The 19,138-nt window shown below is 45.3% G+C and overlaps 1 long non-coding RNA gene across 1 annotated transcript; it reads right to left on the bottom strand.

Moving 5' to 3' along the window:
- Nucleotides 1-255: 255 nt before the first annotated feature.
- Nucleotides 256-16,087, bottom strand: LOC147119907 (uncharacterized). The gene is made up of 2 exons (XR_015078099.1): nucleotides 10,290-16,087; nucleotides 256-973 (listed from the first exon to the last, which is right to left on the bottom strand). It is a non-coding gene; the product is annotated as an uncharacterized LOC147119907 (long non-coding RNA).
- Between the last annotated feature and the right edge of the window lie 3,051 nt (nucleotides 16,088-19,138).

Here is a 19,138-nt window from a genome sequence, read left to right as displayed (position 1 = left end):
CTCTGAGCTGAAAGCATCCATGATTCGTGCCAGATTGTGTTTGGTATTCATGATAAAAATGTCAGGGAACGTCTGTTGAGAGAAACCGAACTAACATTGGAAAATGCTGTGAGTATATGCCAAGCCAGTGAGCTAGCTCGACAGCGCGCGAAAACCTTCTGTGAAATCAATAATGATGCAATTGTAGTAAGTGCTGCTGTCGGTGCTCTGTTCTACAAGGGGAAGCAACATGGGCAGAACAGAAAAGAAAAGCAATCGGAGGAAGGAATTTTTAATTGTAAACGCCGTGGTTACAAACACCAGTTAAAACAATGCCCAGCGTTTGGAAAAATGTGCACAACATGTCATGGAAAGAATCACTTTGCCAAACAATGCTTTTCAAAAGTAAAAACAAAGAAAGGGCAACAAGCCCGAGTTAATGTGATTGAGGACACTGATTTAAGTGAGACATTTTTTGTAGGAATGGTGACATGTGACAATATAGAAAAGGATACAGAAAATGTGCAGCCCTCAGGAATAAACAATGGTGAACATAACGTCAATGCAGTAAAAGAGGACAAATGGATGATCCCACTGGAGATAAATGGAGCATTAGTTATATTGAAACTGGACACTGGGGCAAAAGCAAACTTAATCAGTATGAGTGACATTAAAAACATGAAAGAAAAGCCCAAAATACAGAAAAAGTCAGTACTACTGAAGAGCTATAATGGACAGAAAATAGATAACTTAGATGTATGCAGACATAAAGTGACAGTCAAAGACAAAGTGCATCATCTCATGTTTTCTGTTGAGGCTGAAGGACTTGATTCACTACTGGGTGAGAAAGCTTGTGAAGACTTTGAACTGATCTACACACCAGGCAAATACATAGTGTTAGCAGATGCACTATCCCGAGCGCCCACAATGAGTCATGTGAGCTCTACTGAAGAAGACGTGGAAGTTCATGTGAGTATGGTCACTGCTGCGCTGCCTGTGTCAGACACAAAATCAAAGTAAATAGCAGAAGAAACAGTAAAAGATACAGTGTTACAAACAGTAATAGAGAACATTCATCATGGTTGGCCAAAAGTTCCTGTCCAAAATACTATCACATAAGGTCAGAGTTGAGTGTCGCAAGTGGACAGAACAGCTTGTGACTTCAAATAAAGCTGTTGGACTGTTGCACTCCCTCCATGGTGAGAATAACCTTCCTCAGATAAGGTGACCAAAACTGCACACAATACTCAAGGTGGTTTCACCAAAGCCCTGTACAACTGCAGCAAGACATCCTTACTCCTGTACTCGAATCCTCTCGCTATGAAGGCCAACATACCATTTGCCTTCTTAACCGCCTGCTGCACCTGCATGCTTACCTTACCTAGAACATTTCATTGCTAACTGCCGGCATGACATCCTCCATCTCAATTTATCTGCTCCCCTCTCTCATTCCAACCTACCTCCCCCTGAACTTGCAGCATTCTGGTCTCTTCGATCCAACCCTAACATTAACATTAAATCTGCTGACAAGGGTGGTGCTATTGTTGTTTGGCGAACCGACCTCTGCCATGCAGAGGCTGACTGGCAACTCTCCGACACCTCCTCCTAACTCTTCCTTGACCATGACCCCACTACCAAACATCAAACCATTGTTTCCAAGGCTGTCACTGAGCTCATCTCCTCTGGCGATCTTACCTCCATGGCTGCCAACCTCATAGTCCCCCAACCCCGCACAGCCAGCTTCTACCTCCTTTTCAAGATCCACAAACAGGACTGCCCTGGTAGACCCATCGTTTCTGCCTGTTCATGCCCCACAGAACGGATTTCTTCCTATATCGACTCTATTTTTTCTTCCTTTGTCCAGTCTCTTCCCATTTGCATTCTCAACTCTTACGATGCCCTCCACCACTTTAACAGTTTCCAGTTTCCTTGCTTCTTCACTTTGGACGTCCAATCACTATACACCTCCGTTCCCCACCAGGCTGGCCTGATGGTGCACTGCTTCTTCCTTGATCAGAGATCCAAACAGTCCCCATCAACCACTAACCTCCTCCACCTGCCTGAGCTTGTTCTCACATTGAACATCTTCTCCTTTGATTCCGCTCACTTCCTCCAAATTTAAGGTGTTGCTGTGGGAACCCGCATAGGCCCTAGCTATGCCTGTCTTTTCGTGGGATATAGAGTAATAGAGAGTCATAGAGTAATACAGCACGGATAGAGGCCCTTCGGCCCATCGTGCCCGTGCCGGCCATCAAGCCCTGTCTAATCTAATCCCATATTCCAGCATTTGGCCCGTAGCCTTGTATGCTATGTGGAACATTGTTTATTCCAGCCCTAATCAGGTCCCCTCCCTCACCTCTTTTTCCAGTACACTGATGACTGTATCGGTGCCGTTTCCTGCTCTCGCCCCAAACGAGAAAATTTCATTCACTTTGCTTCCATTTTCAACCCTTCCCTCACCTTCATATGGTCCATCTCCGACTCTTCCCTTCCCTTCCTTGACTTCTCTGTTTGCATTTATGGCGATAGTCTATCGACAAACACTCACTACAAGCCCGCTGCCTCCCACAGCTACCTGGACTACACTTCCTCCCACCCCGCTTCGTGTAAGGACTCTATTCCATTCTCCCAGTTACTCCATCTCCGCTGCATCTGTTCTTCCATACTAGTGCTTCCGACATATCTTCCTTTTTCCTCAACCGAGGATTCCCCTCTACCATTGTTGGCACAGCCCTTGACCGTGTCCATTCTATTTCCTGCACTTCTGCTCTCACCCCTTCCACTCCCTCCCAGAACCATGATAGGGTTACCCTTGTCCTCGCCTTTCACCCCACCAGCCTCCACATTCAATGGATCATAATCCGCCATTTCTGCCACCTCCAACGTGATCCCACCACCAAATGCATCTTCCCCTCACCTCCCCTTTCAGCATTCCAAAGGGACTGCTCCCTCCGCGACACCCTAGTCCGCTCCTCAATCACCCCCAGCACCCTTTCCCCTTCGCCTGGCACCTTCAAGTGCAAGAGCAGCAGATGCAGCACATGACCTTTTACCTCCTCCCTTCCCACTGTCCAGGGCCCCAAACACACCTTCCAGGTGAAAGAGCGATTTACTTGTACTTCTTGCAATCTAGTATACTGTATTCGCTGCTTACGATGCAACCTCCTCTACATTGGGGAGACCAAACGCAGATTGGGCGACCGCTTTGCGGAACACCTCTGCTCAGTCCGTAAGGATGACCCAGAGCTTCCGGTTGCCTGTCACTTTAATTCTCCACTCCATTCCCATTCTGACCTCTCTGTCTTCGGCCTCTTACACTTTTCCAATGAAGCTCAACGTAAGCTCGAGGAACATCACCTCATCATTCGATTAGGCACTTTGCAGCATTCTGGACTCAACATTGAGTTCAACAATTTCAGACTGTAACCTCTGCCCCCATTTTTCAGGCGGCTGATGATGTTTCTGCCATCCCCATTTCCAACATTTAAACACACCTCCCTCCTACTCCAGCACAGAGTGCTCCTTCCATTCTTTCCTTCCCCCACTTACCCTGTCTCTGCACCAGCTAAAAATATGTTACATCTTAAACCTTTTCCAGTTCTGATAAAGGGTGACAGACCTGAAAAATTAACTCTGTTCCTCTCTCCGCGGATGCTGCCTGGCCTGCTGAGTGCTTCCAGCATTTCCTGTTGTTATTTCATATTTACATCATCCACAGTATTTTGCTATTGTGTTGAATTCGAACTGACAACACCGAATTCAACTGTGCTGAACTGGAGCTGTCCACATTGAAAGTAACTGTGCTGAACTGGACCTGTCCACACTGAACATAACTGTGCTCAACTGGACCTGTCCACACTGAATGTAACTGTGCTGAACTGGACATGCCCACACTGAACATAACTGTGCTCAACTGGACCTGTCCACACTGAATGTAACTGTGCTGAACTGGACCAGTTTGCACAAAATGTAACTGTACTAAACTGAACCTGTCCACATTTAATGTAACTGTGCTGAACTGGATCTGTCCACACTGAATGTAACTCTGCTGAAATGGACCTGCCCACACTGAATGTAACTGTGCTGAACTGGACCTGTCCACACGTAATATACAGACAGGTGGTTAAAGTGTGTGTGCACTCTCGGGGGGATTTGGGCCCAAGTGCCTGTTACCCGTGCTTACCCGGACTGGAGCTGCATAATGACCAAGAGCGTGAAGCTGGCTGCAGGACCAGACATTCTCTGCTGAGTTAGACTTTGTGCTGAGACTTATTCACTCAGCATTAATGGGTTTAAACCCACGAATTCCTCATGTACATGTCTCACTTTCAACATGGCATGCACTTATTCAGCATTTTATTATCTTTCATGAAGAAATGTAATCTGGATCATACTGTAATATCTGGCCGGGTGAGAGTTGTTTAAAGAAATTCAATTCCATCAAAACATAAACAGCATCCTGGCAGCGGCTGCACTAACCTGTTTTTTTTTCAATTAGTATAATTAATATAAAAGATCAAGCCATCTGATTATCTCCCTGGAGCCTGACATCAGTTATAAATGTGAGAATCTGTGAGTGTAGTGCAGAGCGCATTCAGAGCTTCTGCTAGAAATGCACGGGGAACCAAAAGTTCTGGTGTTTGCCATTTACTATCCTACCATTGCAGCTATCGGGGTTCCAGGTAAAGCTAGCTACTAGTTATGGGAATGATTGGTTAACTATACCACTGCTCCTATTTACCGGGAACACTTCTCCCCTTTCACTGTTTAGAAGAATGAGAGGGGATCTCATTGAAACTTATAAAATTCTAACAGGAGTAGACTAGAAGCAGGAAGAATGTTCCCGATGGCGGTTGAGTCCAGGACCAGGGGTCACAGTCTAAAGATAAGGGGTAAGCCATTTAGGACAGAGATGAGGAGGAATTTCTTCACCCAGAGAGTGGTGAACCTGTGGAATTCTCTACCACAGAAGGCAGTTGAGGTCAATTAATTAAATATATTCAAGAAGGAGTTAGATATATTTCTTAAGGCTAAAGGTATCAAGGGATATGGGGAGAAAGCAGGGGCAGGGTACTGAATTTGGATGATCAGCCATCATCTCATTAAATGGTGGAGCAGGCTCGAGGGGTCGAATGGCCTACTCCTGCTCCTATCTTCTATGTTTCTATGTTTCTATGTGTCATTTTCGCCATTTCATGTTACATTTTATCCCTTTAACGGTATAATTTCTCCCCTTTGATGGTGTAATTCCTCCCCCTTTACCGCGATCATTTCTTCTTTCCTCAGCATCATTTCTGCCTTGTAATGGAATCACTAACCTAATCTGAGTGCCTGGTTATCTAATATTTGTTTTAATGTTTTTTCCACAGAGCCACATCTTCCGCGTTACCAGTCCATTTGCTCAAAGTGATGTTTTACTGAAATTCAGCAATATATATCGCTGCACTAAGAGTGGTATAATCGCACTAATATAACTGTGTGCAAATATTTCCTATTGTGTTATTGGTATTTCACTGTGAGTGGTATTATCACACGATTATAACTGTGTACATATATTTCCTATTGTGTTATTGATATTTCACTGGGAGTGGCATTATCACAGTATTATAACTGTGTACATATATTTCCTATTGTGTTTTGGGATTTCACTGTGAGTGGTATTATCACACGATTATAACTGTGTACATGTATTTCCTATTGTGATATTGGTATTTCATTGGAAGTGGCATTATCACACTATTATAATTGTGTACATATATTTCCGATTGTGTTATTGGTATTTCACTGTGAGTGGTATTTTCACACTATTATAACTGTATATATATATTTCTGATTGTGTTATTGCTGCTGTACTGTTTGTCAACCACAACAACCTGCATTTATATAGCGCTTTTAATGTAGTATAATGCTTCACAGGAGCGTTATCTAACAAAATTTATCACCGAGCAACATAAGAAGATATTAGCCCAACAATATTTTGGTTAAATAGGTAAATTTTAAGGAGAGTCTTAAAGGATGAGATAGTCAAAGCTCTCGGAGAGATGTAGCATTGGGGAGGTTACAGAGCTAGGGAGGAGCAACGCTCTGGAGAGATTTGCAAACCAGGATGAGAATTTTAAAGTTGAGGCTTTGCTGGACCAGGAGCCAATGTAGCTCAGCGAGCACAGAGGTAATGGGTGAACGGGACTTAGGGTGAGTTAGGAGAAAGAGGCAGCTTATGGGAAGTGTTGAAATTTATGGAGCTTATAATATGGGAGACTGGCCAGGACAGCATTGTAATAGTCACGTCCAGAGGGAATAGCTGAAGGTTTCAACAACGTATGAGCTGAGGCAGGAGTGGAGACAAGCGATGTTACAGAGGTGGAAGTAGGCAGTCTTTGTGATGGAGCAATTATGTGGTTGGAAGCTCAATTCAGGGTCAAGTAAGGCGCCAAATTTACGAAATGTCTCGTTCAGCGTCAGACAGTTGCCAGGTCTGTAACCTGGAGGCAGTGGCTAGGGAATAGAGTTTGTGTCAAGGACCAAGACAATGGGCTGGATTTTGTCAGTGTGGGCAGTCTGGGGCGTGTCAGGTGGAAATCGTGTCAGGACCCCGACTCCTAAGAGAAGTGTTGAAAACGTGCGATTTTCCCCTATTTGGCCAATTGATTTCCTGCATGTGGGAACCTCTGGCCCAATTAGTCTTTTCATACAGAAAGTCGCCTCCGATTACATCATCAATGCAGTTGGAGTTAAGGCCTGCAAGCAGCCTTGATTCTTCTGGAGACTGCAAAGTCTCTGCAATTTATATAAAGGAGTTGAATTGTGGAAAATGTCAACGATCAAGCAAAAGTGTGCACCTCGGATTGATGAGCCCTCCCTCCAAGCTCTGGTGTACGGAGCCATCTGTAATAAGGAGGTGCTGTTCCCTTCCTCAGGGAGAAAAAAGCCACCCAGCAGACAAAGGCTACATGTCGCCCAGGTTGTCAACTCCATTTCAATGAGCCACAGAACCTGGCTGCAATGCAGGAAGAGGTTTCATGACCTTCTCTGCACCAGAAAAGTGAGCATGACTTTCCCATCACCCTCAATCTGATCTCCTCTCCTCACCAGCTCTCTGCTTTGCCAACCTCTTCCTCCACATTCCACTTGACACTTACATCCCGGCACCCTTACCCATTCCCTCTCTCTCTATGGTCACATTCACTTAACTGTTCGACCATGCAGCCCTCACACTTCCTATCACTGTGATGCCATGAAAACAACTACTTACAACACACAGGGCAGGTCCTTTGTATCCTTCTAAGCACCTATGCTGTGCATTCACTACACTCACTCCTTCCATGTTCCATGGAGGAGCTCAGTCACAAGGGTATTGAAAACATGGTCATTGTTCAGAATAGAATGACATCTCTTGAGGAGCAATGTTCAGCTATTGGGCAAAAAAAGCAGACCTTCATGCAAGTCCTCTGGAGTAGGACTTCCAGTGCAGAAATGTGTCCTCATGGCCCCCCTGCAGTGCAGCAAGGTGCTGTCAAGCTACTTGCTACCTCTGAAGTGGGGCTGAACCATGAGAGGGATGGGGGTGGCAGACAACAATGAAGTGGGGGCTCCTCTCCAAGTGCTCACACGACCATGCCACAACAAAGCCCTCGGTCAGAGCCTCACCAGAGTGCTCACCCAAATGATATGGGAGTCTCAGCCCCTGCACAGCCGTAGGAGCAGCAGACTGTTGGCGAGCCCGCACAGGTTCGCCACCCCAGATGATGCCCACCAAAGGCGTCGAGACAGGAGCAGCAAGAGAGCGAGCAAGGCGCCTCCACATCTGCTGAAGCCACAGGGGAAACACCACATAGGAGCACGCATAAGAGGAAGATAAAGCTCAAGTAGTCACATGGGTAGTCACTTGGGTGCTGTGTTGTTTTGTTTTTGGGCCAGCCATCATTGTGATTGTATTATTAAGTGTTTTGATGGCAAATTGTTGCAGTTGTGTCCTGTGTCACGTCGCAAATGGGACTTTCGCATTGATGGCTTAGGGCGCCTTGTGATCATCAGAATGGTGGTCCATAGGTTCTTCTCCATTGTCTATGATCTGGTAAGAAGGAGCGAGACTAAAGTGTTTCATTTTGCAGGCTAATCAAACTGGCCAGGATGACTGCATCCCTTGCATCCCGGGCAGCAATATGGTGGTGCTCTGGTGCCTTCTGGCCTGTGCATCTTCAGGTGGGTGACTAGCAGCTTGGCGCTCCTGTTGATGTTCCTGCTGTTGGTGCTGCTGTTGCTCATGGCTCTGCTGCTGCTGTGGCTGGTCTTCATCCGAATCTGATGTCCAGGAGGAAAGTAATTAAATGGTCGCCATGCTTCTGGTATATGCCTCAGTTGAGGAAGTGCTTAGTCAAGGTGGGGAGAAAGGTTTCCAAGTAGGTCACCTGGAGATGGGTGTTAGGCTCCAAACTTCCACAACACTGAGGTTCCCCCAGACCTGAAACAACAAAGCTCTGCCACCTGCAAAAGTATATCGGTGAAAACTCTTTTTTAATGGTGGTACTGCAGCTGTTCGTAAGCAATCCACCAGTGAGGCAATCAGGATTACCTGGCATGTTCCAGAGGAGCCGTGTAGAATGGGGGAAATGTGTCAAAATCGGAAAGGCCTCTCAAAATGGGATTATGGAGACAATTAAGTGGTTGTTAAGAGCCTTAAGGGCGGGAACGGGCCCGTCCGCCAGTTTTGTTGATTTTAACAGCTCACACGCCTCCAAACCCGCCTCCTCGGGGCTGGGAAATCGAGCCCAATGGCTTCGATCTAAACAATATTTAATTGGAGGACATTTTTGCTCATCCAGTGCTGGATGTCAGACAACCAGCATTACCAATCAGGGACAGTGGAGAGATCGAGAGGTACTGAGGTAGAGTTGATTGTCTTCAGCATAAATGTGGAATCCAATGCTTTGTTTTTGGATGATATTGCAGAGGGCAGCATGTAGATCAGAAATAGGAGCGGGTCAAGGATAGATCTATCAGGGATTCCAGAGGTAACAGTGCGGGAGCGGGAAGAGAAGTCATTGCAGGTGGCTTTCTGGCTCCGAGGGCAGCTCCACCCAGCTAGATAACAGATGAGAGGCGTTGGAGGAGGATGGTGTGGCAACCATGTAAAAGGCTGCAGACATTTCGAGAAGTATGCGGAAGGATCGTTTGCCACGTTCACAGTCACATAGGATGTCATTTGTGATTATGATATGAGCTGTTCCAGCGCTATTATAATGCTGCATAACGTTCCCATTGTATTACTGGTATTTTACTGTGGGTGAATTATCACACTGTTATCACGGTGTACATGGAGTTCTATTGTGTTAATGACACTTTCACTGTGGGTGAATTATCACACTGTTATCACTGTGTACATGGAGCTCTATTGTGTTACTGACACTGTCACTGTGGGTGAATTATCACACTGTTATCACTGTGTACATGGAGTTCTATTGTGTTAATGACACTTTCACTGTGGGTGAATTATCACACTGTTATCACTGTGTACATGGAGTTCTATTGTGTTACTGACACTGTCACTGTGGGTGAATTATCACACTGTTATCACGGTGTACATGGAGTTCTATTGTGTTAATGACACTTTCACTGTGGGTGAATTATCACACTGTTATCACTGTGTACATGGAGTTCTATTGTGTTACTGACACTGTCACTGTGGGTGAATTATCACACTGTTATCACTGTGTACATGGAGCTCTATTGTGTTACTGACACTGTCACTGTGGGTGAATTATCACACTGTTATCACTATGTACATGGAGTTCTATTGTGTTAATGACACTTTCACTGTGGGTGAATTATCACACTGTTATCACTGTGTACATGGAGTTCTATTGTGTTAATGACACTTTCACTGTGGGTGAATTATCACACTGTTATCACTGTGTACATGAAGTTCTATTGTGTTAATGACACTTTCACTGTGGGTGAATTATCACACTGTTATCACTGTGTACATGGAGTTCTATTGTGTTAATGACACTTTCACTGTGGGTGAATTATCACACTGTTATCACTGTGTACATGAAGTTCTATTGTGTTAATGACACTTTCACTGTGGGTGAATTATCACACTGTTATCACTGTGTACATGAAGTTCTATTGTGTTACTGACACTGTCACGGTGGATGAATGATCACTGATTGAGATTGTTCACCAATTATATAATTCCCAAATGAATTTCATTAATAACTTTATTGTAATGACATTATTAAGTGGTGAGTTTTTGTCAGAAATGTAAGTAATTCAACAAGTTGCTGTTTTATGAATGAATCCGTATTTACCCCAAACTCACACAGCGCAGTGTTTCTGCTCTCAGACTCTGAATCTCATTGGTTCAGCCCGGCTCCCTCTTCCACATTTGTTGCTGCTGACAGTTCTACAGTGACCGCTGCTGAGCCCGGGATTTCTTCTGCTCCTGACACCTATGTCCTGGACTGTCCCCGTCTTCACTCTTTTCTCCACATTGACTGAGGCTGCATAACTGGTGGCATGTCTCGTATCTGAGTCACAAAGTTTTAAGTTCAATATCCACTCTAAGACTAAACCAATAATTTGTCCCGGCAGTGCTGTGCAGTGCTGAGCAAGTGTTGCATTTTAGGAGGTGCCTTTCACCGACTGAGGCCTCATCCTATGCCAGTTCTGCTGGTTCCAATGGACACAGAAGATACCAGAAGAAGAGCTCAGAGTTTTCACTGTGTCCTCGTAACATCCCCTCAGCAAAGGCAGAAATGTTAATTGTCCCTCCGCCCTTCGCTGTTTCCGAATCTTTTGGCGCAAGTTGACAGCTGAATTCTCCAAAAGTAAATAATTTTACAGTAAATCATCGGATGAGGGTGTATTGGGTTCTCCAGAGTACCTAATCAGTTTTAAATGCATTTTTTCCGAATTTCTTGTTACTTTCTACTTTCATTGTCAGTTTCATATTTACCCTCTTAAATATCTTCGATACTGCATTACTGATATTTTATTTTTTTGCTTTCTTGATGTCCCCGTGTTGGTTTGGAGGTGTTTCCAATTCTCTTTTGTTCTCCGTTAGGATTCATTACATTATTTTACATTCCGATGTTATTGGTCTGTTTTATTTTTAACCTGGAGGATTCTTTTAAACACAGAAGCAGGTGCCCATAGCGTAAGCAATCTGTTTCCAACGCAGGATCACTTGTCAAAGCTAAAAAATTCACACTGAATCCTGTCAAACAGATGGTTTTGTTGGTAGTCGGACCAGTAATTTTCCTGTTCTCGCGCTCACACACATTCAATCTCTCTCTGTCTCTCTCACACACATTCACTCTCTCTCCCTCTCTCCCACACTCATTCACTCTCTCCCTCTCTCACACACTCATTCACTCTCTCTCCCTCTCTCTCACACATTCACTCTCTCTCCCTCTCTCTCACACACATTCAATCTCTCTCCGTCTCTCTCACACACATTCACTCTCTCTCCCTCTCTCCCACACTCATTCACTCTCTCTCCCTCTCTCCCACACTCATTCACTCTCTCTCCCTCTCTCTCACACAGATTCACTCTCTCTCCCTTTCTCCCACACATTCACTCTCTCTCCCTCCCTCCCACACTCATTCACTCTCTCTCCCTCTCTCACACACACATTCTCTCTCTCTCCCTCCCATACTCATTCACTCTCTCCCTCTCTCACACACATTCACTCTCTCTCCCTCTCTCTCACACACATTCACACTCTCCCTCTCTCACACACACATTCTCTCTCTCTCCCTCTCTCTCACACACATTCACTCTCTGTCCATTTCTCACACACATTCACTCTCTCCCTCTCTCTCACACACACATTCACTCTCTCGCCCTCTCTCTCAAACACATTCACTCTCTCTCCCTCACTCTCACACACGTTAACTCTCTCTCCCTCTCTCTCACACACATTCAATCTCTCGCCCTCTCTCTCACACACATTCACTCTCTCTCCCTCTCTCCCACACTCATTCACTCTCGCTCCCTCTCCCACACACATTCACTCTCTCTCCCTCACTCTCACACACATTCACTCTCTCGCCCTCTCTCTCACACACATTCACTCTCTCTCCCTCTCTCCCACACACATTCACTCTCTTTCCCTCACTCTCACACACGTTAACGCTCTCGCCCTCTCTCTCATACACATTTACTCTCTCTCCCTCTCTCTCACACACTTCAATATCTCTCCCTCTCTCTCACACACATTCACTCTCTCTCCCACTCTCACACACTCATTCACTCTCTCTCCCTCTCTCTCACACACATTCACTCTCTCTCCCTCTCTCTCACACATTCACTCTCCCTCTCTCTCGTACACATTCACTCTCTCTCCCGCTCTCACACACATTCACTCTCTTTCCGCTTCTCACACACATTCACTCTCTCCCTCGCTCTCACACACACATTCACTCTACCTCCCTCTCTCTCTCACACATTCACTCTCTCTCCCTCTCTCTCACACACATTCACTCTCTCCCTCTTTCTCACACACATTCACTCTCTCACCCTCTCTCCCACAAACATTCACTCTCTCGCCCTCTCTCTCACACACATTCACTCTCTCTCCCTCACTCTCACACACGTTAACTCTCTCTCCCTCGCTCTCATACACATTCACTCTCTCTCCCTCTCTCTCACACACATTCACTCTCTCGCCCTCTCTCTCACACGCATTCACTCTCTCTCCCTCTCTCCCACACTCATTCACTCTCTCTCCCACTCTCCCACACACATTCACTCTCTCTCCCTCACTCTCACACACATTCACTCTCTCGCCCTCTCTCTCACACATTCACTCTCTCTCCCTCTCTCCCACACATTCACTCTCTCTCCCTCACTCTCACACACGTTAACTCTCTCTCCCTCTCTCTCATACACATTCACTCTATCTCCCTCTCTCTCACACACTTCAATATCTCTCCCTATCTCTCACACACATTCACTCTCTCTCCCACTCTCACACACTCATTCACTCTCTCTCCCTCTCTCTCACACACATTCACTCTCTCTCCCTCTCTCTCACACATTCACTCTCTCTCCCTCTCTCTCGCACACATTCACTCTCTCTCCCTCTCTCACACTCATTCACTCTCTCTCCGTTTCTCACACACATTCACTCTCTCCCTCGCTCTCACACACACATTCACTCTACCTCCCTCTCTCTCTCACACATTCACTCTCTCTCCCTCTCTCTCACACACATTCACTCTCTCCATCTTTCTCACACAGATTCTCTCTCTCGCCCTCTCTCACACACACATTCACCCTATCTCCCTCTCTCTCTCACACATTCACTCTCTCTCACACACATTCACTCTATCCCTCTTTCTCACACACATTCACTCTCTCGCCCTCTCTCCCACACACATTCACTCTCTCTCATACACATTCACTCTCTCTCCCTCTCTCTCACACACATTCGCTCTCTCGCCCTCTCTCTCACACACGTTCACTCTCTCTCCCTCTCTCTAACACACATTCACTCTCTCCGTTTCTCACACACACTCACTCTCCCTCCCTCTTTCTCAGACACATTCACTCTCTCTGACACACATTATCTCTCTCCCTCTCTCACACACATTCTATCTCTCTCCCTCTCACTCATACACTTTCACTCTCTCTCCCTCTTTCTCACACACATTCACTCTACCTCCCTCTCTCTCTCACACATTCACTCTCTCTCCCTCTCTCTCACACACATTCACTCTCTCTCCCTCTCTCCCACACTCATTCACTCTCTCCCTCTCTCACACACTTCAATATCTCTCCCTCTCTCTCACACATTCACTCTCTCTCCCACTCACACACATTCCTTCACTCTCTCTCCCTCTCTCTCGCGCACAATCACGCTCTCTCCCTCTCTCACACACATTCACTCTCTCTCCTTTTCTCACACACATTCACTCTCTCCCTCTCTCTCACACACATTTACTCTCTCTCCCTCTCTCTCACACACATTCACTCTCTCACCCAATCTCTCCCACATTCACTCTCTCTCCGTTTCTCACACACATTCACCCTCTCCCTCTCTCTCACACACACATTCACTCTATCTCCCTCTCTCTCTCACACATTCACTCTCTCTCTCACACACATTCACTCTCTTCCTCTTTCTCACACACATTCACTCTCTCGCCCTCTCTCCCACATATATTCACCCTCACTCCCTCTCTCTCACACACATTCACTCTCTCTCCCTCTCTCTCACACACATTCACTCTCTCGCCCTCTCTCTCACACACATTCACTCTCTCTCCCTCTCGCTAACACACATTCACTCTCTCCATTTCTCACACACACTCACTCTCTCTCCCTCTTTCTCAGACACATTCACTCTCTCTCCCTCTCTCTGACACACATTATCTCTCTCTCCCTCTCTCACACACATTCTATCACTCTCCCTCTCACTCATAAACTTTCACTCTCTCTCCCTCTTTCTCATACACATTCACTCTCTCGCCCTCTCTCCCACACACATTCACTCTCTCTCTCACAAACATTCATTCCCTCTCTCTCTCTCTCACACACATTCTCTCTCTCCCTCTCATGCACATTCACTCTCTCTCCCTCTCACTCATACACTTTCACTCTCTCTCCCTCTCTCTCACACGCATTCACTCTCTCCCTCCCTCTCTCTCACACACATTCACTCTTTCTTTCTCTGTCACGCTCTCTCTCTCTCAGTTACAGCTAACTTGACAGTGATTGTGATCCTGTCCCGAGGAAGGTGCGGTCTTTCCAGATGTGTCACTCGGTACCTGGTGTCCATGGCAGTGATGGATATCCTGGTCATTATCATCGCTGTGATATTAAACTGGATTGCTGTTATTTATTTCAAATACAGTTTCCTGTCCCTCACTCAGGTCTGAACTCTTCGTGTTGCTCTAGTGTTTGCAGTCATAGAAGGTTCTGTCTGGTTCATGGTCGCTTGCACCTTTGATCGATTTGTGGCCATTTGTTGCCAGAAGCTGAAAACAAACTATTGCACCGAGAAAATGGTGGCGGTGGATATAGGAACGGTCTGTGCCTTGAGCTGCATCAAAAATACCTTCTTGTATTTTGTATATGAGCCTTTGTACACAATTAACAACATACCCTGGATCTGCAGCATAATATTAATTTATTATATCTCAGCTGCATGGATCGCATTTGACTGGATTCACCACATTTTAACCCCGTGTCTCTCCCATTTATTCTGATTATGCTGCTCAATGCCTTGACCATAAGTCACATTCTAGTGGCAAATAGAGCCCGCAGGAGACTCCGGGCCCACAGCAATGGAGAGAATCAGAGTGACCCAGAGATGGAGAGCCGGAGTAAGTCCATTGTCTTACTCTTCACCATCTCGGGCAATTTCATCCTGTTACATGTGTTATTACTGAGAACTTTCCTCGCTGTCCAGATTGTGAATGTTACTTATAATAACTCAGGTTCCAATTTCAATGAATCAACTTCTCTTCTGAGGAAATCGGAATTATGCTTCAGTTTTTGAGTTCCTGCATCAACACATTCATTTATGCAGGGATGCAGAGTAAATTCAGGGAGGAGTTAAAGAATGGGGTGAAATATCCACTGAGTCTGAATGTGGGAACTGGGCCAGAAGTGAGTTGGAATAGTCAAGTCCAGAGGCACAGATGAGGGTTTCAGAAGTGGATGAGCTGAGGCGTTTTTACGGAGGTGGAATAAGGCAGATTAGTGATGGTGCAGCTTTGTGGCTGGAAGCTCATCTTGGGGTTACATATTACACATGTTTGCGAACAGTCTGGTTCAGCCTCAGACATTTGCCAGGGAGAGGAATGGAGTCATTGACTAGGGAACGGAGTTTGCGGCGGAGACCAAAGGCAATGGTTATGGTCTTCTCAATATTTAGTTGGAAGAAATTTCTGCTCATGCAGTACTGGATGTCAGACAAGCAGTCTGACAACTTAGTGACAGTGGAGGGTCGAGAGATGTGGTGGTGAGGTATAGCTGGGTGTCATTAGCGTATATGTGGAATCTGACACTGTGTTTTCAGATGATGTTGCCGAGGGCCAGCATGTGGATAAGCAATGGCAGGGGTACCAAGGATAGATCCTTGGGGGACACCAGATGTAATGGTGTGGGAGTGGGAAGAGAAGGCAGTACAGGCGATGCTCCAGGTACGACTGGATAGAGAAGAATGAAACCTGGCGAGTGCAGTCCCGCCCAGCTGGAGAGGTGTTGGAGGAGGATGGCGTTATCAACAGTTTTAAAGTCTGCAGACAGGCCGAGAAGAATGTCACAGTCACATAGGATGCAAGTTGTGACTTTGCTAAGGGCCTTTCCAGTACTGTGGTAGGGGCAGAAGCCTGACTTGAGGGATTCAAACATGGAATTGTGGGAAATAAGTTGACAGATTTGGGAGGCGACAACACGTTCAAGGTATGTGGAGAGGCAAGTGAGGTTGGAGATGGGGCAGTAGATTACAAGGCTGGAGGGGTCAAGGGTTGTTCTTGAGGAGAGGGGTGATGATGGCCGATTTGAAGGAGAGGGGGCCAATACCCGAGAAAAGTCCATTATTAACAGCATCAGCTTATGTGGGATTGAGGAAGGGAAGTTTCAGCCTGCGAATCAAGAACACTTTCGCTGGCGCCCACGAAACCCTTACACCAGCGTAAGGGTTAATATAAATGTTAAATTAAAATTTAGAAAATAAAAAAAAGTACACAAACACTTACAATTAGTTTAGTTAAATTTTGACTCGGATTTTTAGTTTATATTCTTCATTAATGGGCTTTTAATTAATTTTGTAAATGGGAACATTTATTTTTATTTCAGTTGTGTAATTCAATTATTTATTTGGGGATCCCTCATGTGCTTACGGGGATTCCGTTCGTGAATGGAATCGCCATCAGCATAATAGGAATCCTCCTGTCTGGTTGGAGGACCTGGCCCACGTGACCTGAGAGATGTTCCGACCTGCCTGTGTTCATGGGATCCCTGGGCCTTTAGCAGGTATACCTCCGCAGGCCCAGGACCTGAAGACTCTGCAGCTAAGGAGCCAGCAGGTAGGTTCAGATTTTTTTCGGGTCAGAGACCTACTCTGAAGGTTCGCCTCCCACCATAAATTTCGGCCCAAAGAAGTCCATGAGCTCCACGCAATTGTTGTTGGAGGTGAGGGTGGAGGAGACAGCTGAGAGGGGTTTAAGAAGATGGTTTGTAGTAGAGAAAATAAACCGGGGATTACTTTTGCATTTCAGGATGATCCCGGAATAGTGAGCAGTTTTGGCAGTGGAGAGCAGGACCCAATAATGGTTTATGTGGTCCAGCCAGTTCTGGTGGTGATTGGTTAAACCAGTTGTCCTCTATATCCTTTCAAGTCTGCATCCCTTGGTCTTAAGTGAGTGGAGTTGAGGGCCGTACCAGGGAAATGGTCAAGGTGAGAGAGAGTAATGGTTTTAATAGGGACTATGGCAATGAAGGTGGAGGTGAGGGTTTGATTGAGAAGATCAGCAGCTGCAGAAATGGTGAATGGAGGGCCAAATGCTGGACAGCTGGGATTATAAAAATGCAGTTCTAATTGAATTGGATCAGTTTTTTTACAGGGGCGGGCTCAGAATAAAATAGGTTTGGGAGGATGAAGGGGAATCTGGGTGGTGTAGGTTACTCACTGCCACTGAGCATTGATATGATAGTTTCAATTTATAATCAATAGCATCCTCTCTCTGATCTCATACACTTTCCATGGAAAGTCATTTATTTTCATTTAAGTGATTGTCCCTTCCTGGATTCCTTGTCTGCATGTGACGCATTTTGGATTTCTCTACATTGAAGGACATCTGGTCCCTGTGTGCCCAAATCCTAGGTATTTAAATCCTCCTGTAGCTTATCCTCTTCAGCTTTGCAGTCTGCCATCTTCATCAGCTTTGTTCCATGTGCAAATGCAGCCACTGTTCTTGTGACTCCTAGTTCCAGATGATTTATAAAGTTATTAAGCAAAAGAGGTCCAAACAGATCTCTGTGGGTCTCCACTGGTAACATTCTCCCAGTCCGATGACAATCCCTGCATCATCGCTTTCTGGGTTCTATAGTTGTACTGATTACACGTCCTTGTAATATATTTCTACTGATTCTCATGATAATTCTTTTCAATCACATCCTTTCCAGACGAAGTGTGTAAAAAGCCTGACTGAAGCCAAGTACACCTCACCCACTGCCATACCCCATCCAGCTCTTTTGTCACACCCACAAAGAGAACTAGTGAACGATATGGGCAAGTCCTCCCGTTCATGAACAGATACGGGATATATTTTAAGATGATATTTCTATCCAGATGCTCCATGGTCTTATCTTTAATCAGGGTGTCCATCATTTTACGCACAATGGACCTCTAGCTCACTGGTCTGTAGTCTACTGGCTCAATTTTGTTAACTTCATGTTAGATTTTAGGCTTATAATCTGCATTACTCCAGTCCCTGGCACCTCTGCCGTATTCAATCATTTCTCCAAGATTGATGCCCGAGGGGGTACAATTTTATTCATTATCTCCACAAGGATCCTCAGATGAATTTTCCCCGGCCCCTGAGATGGATTCGTCTTAAGATTGTAAAGCTGGTCGTCAACCATGCTGGTGGTAATGTGAAAAGAGTCACAACTTACCTCAGAAACGCCCTCTAGATCCATTTAAATAACACATAAATTACCAGACATCACTTTTGTAGAAACTGAGGGGGGAAACGTATTTAGAAACTTTCCAGCACGTGTAGAAGCAGTTATCATGGTATGTAGCATCAGTACTCATGTGTATGTAGAATCAGGAATCATGTGTATGTAGAATCAGGTATCATGTGTATGTAGAATCAGGTATCATGTGCATGTAGAATCAATTATCATGTGTATGTAGAATCAGTTATTTTGTGTATGTAGAATCAGTTATCATGTGTACGTAGAATCAGTTACCTTGTGTATGTAGAATCAGTTCTCCTGTGTATGTAGAATCAGTTACAATGTGTATGTAGAATCATCTTTCTTGTGTATGTAGAATCAGTAACCATGTCAATGTAGAGTCAGTTATCATGTGTATGTAGCATCAGTACTCATGTATATGTAGAATCAGTTATCTTGTGTATGTAGAAGCAGTTACCATGTGTATATAGAATCAGTTGTCATGTGTATGTAGCATCA

This window comes from Somniosus microcephalus, chromosome 4 (assembly GCF_052327205.1).
Source record: "Somniosus microcephalus isolate GS21.2 chromosome 4, FLI_Smic_1.0, whole genome shotgun sequence".
Taxonomy (NCBI): domain Eukaryota; kingdom Metazoa; phylum Chordata; class Chondrichthyes; order Squaliformes; family Somniosidae; genus Somniosus; species Somniosus microcephalus.
Note: the sequence above shows the minus strand (reverse complement) of the source record. Positions and strands in the feature narration are given on the sequence as shown.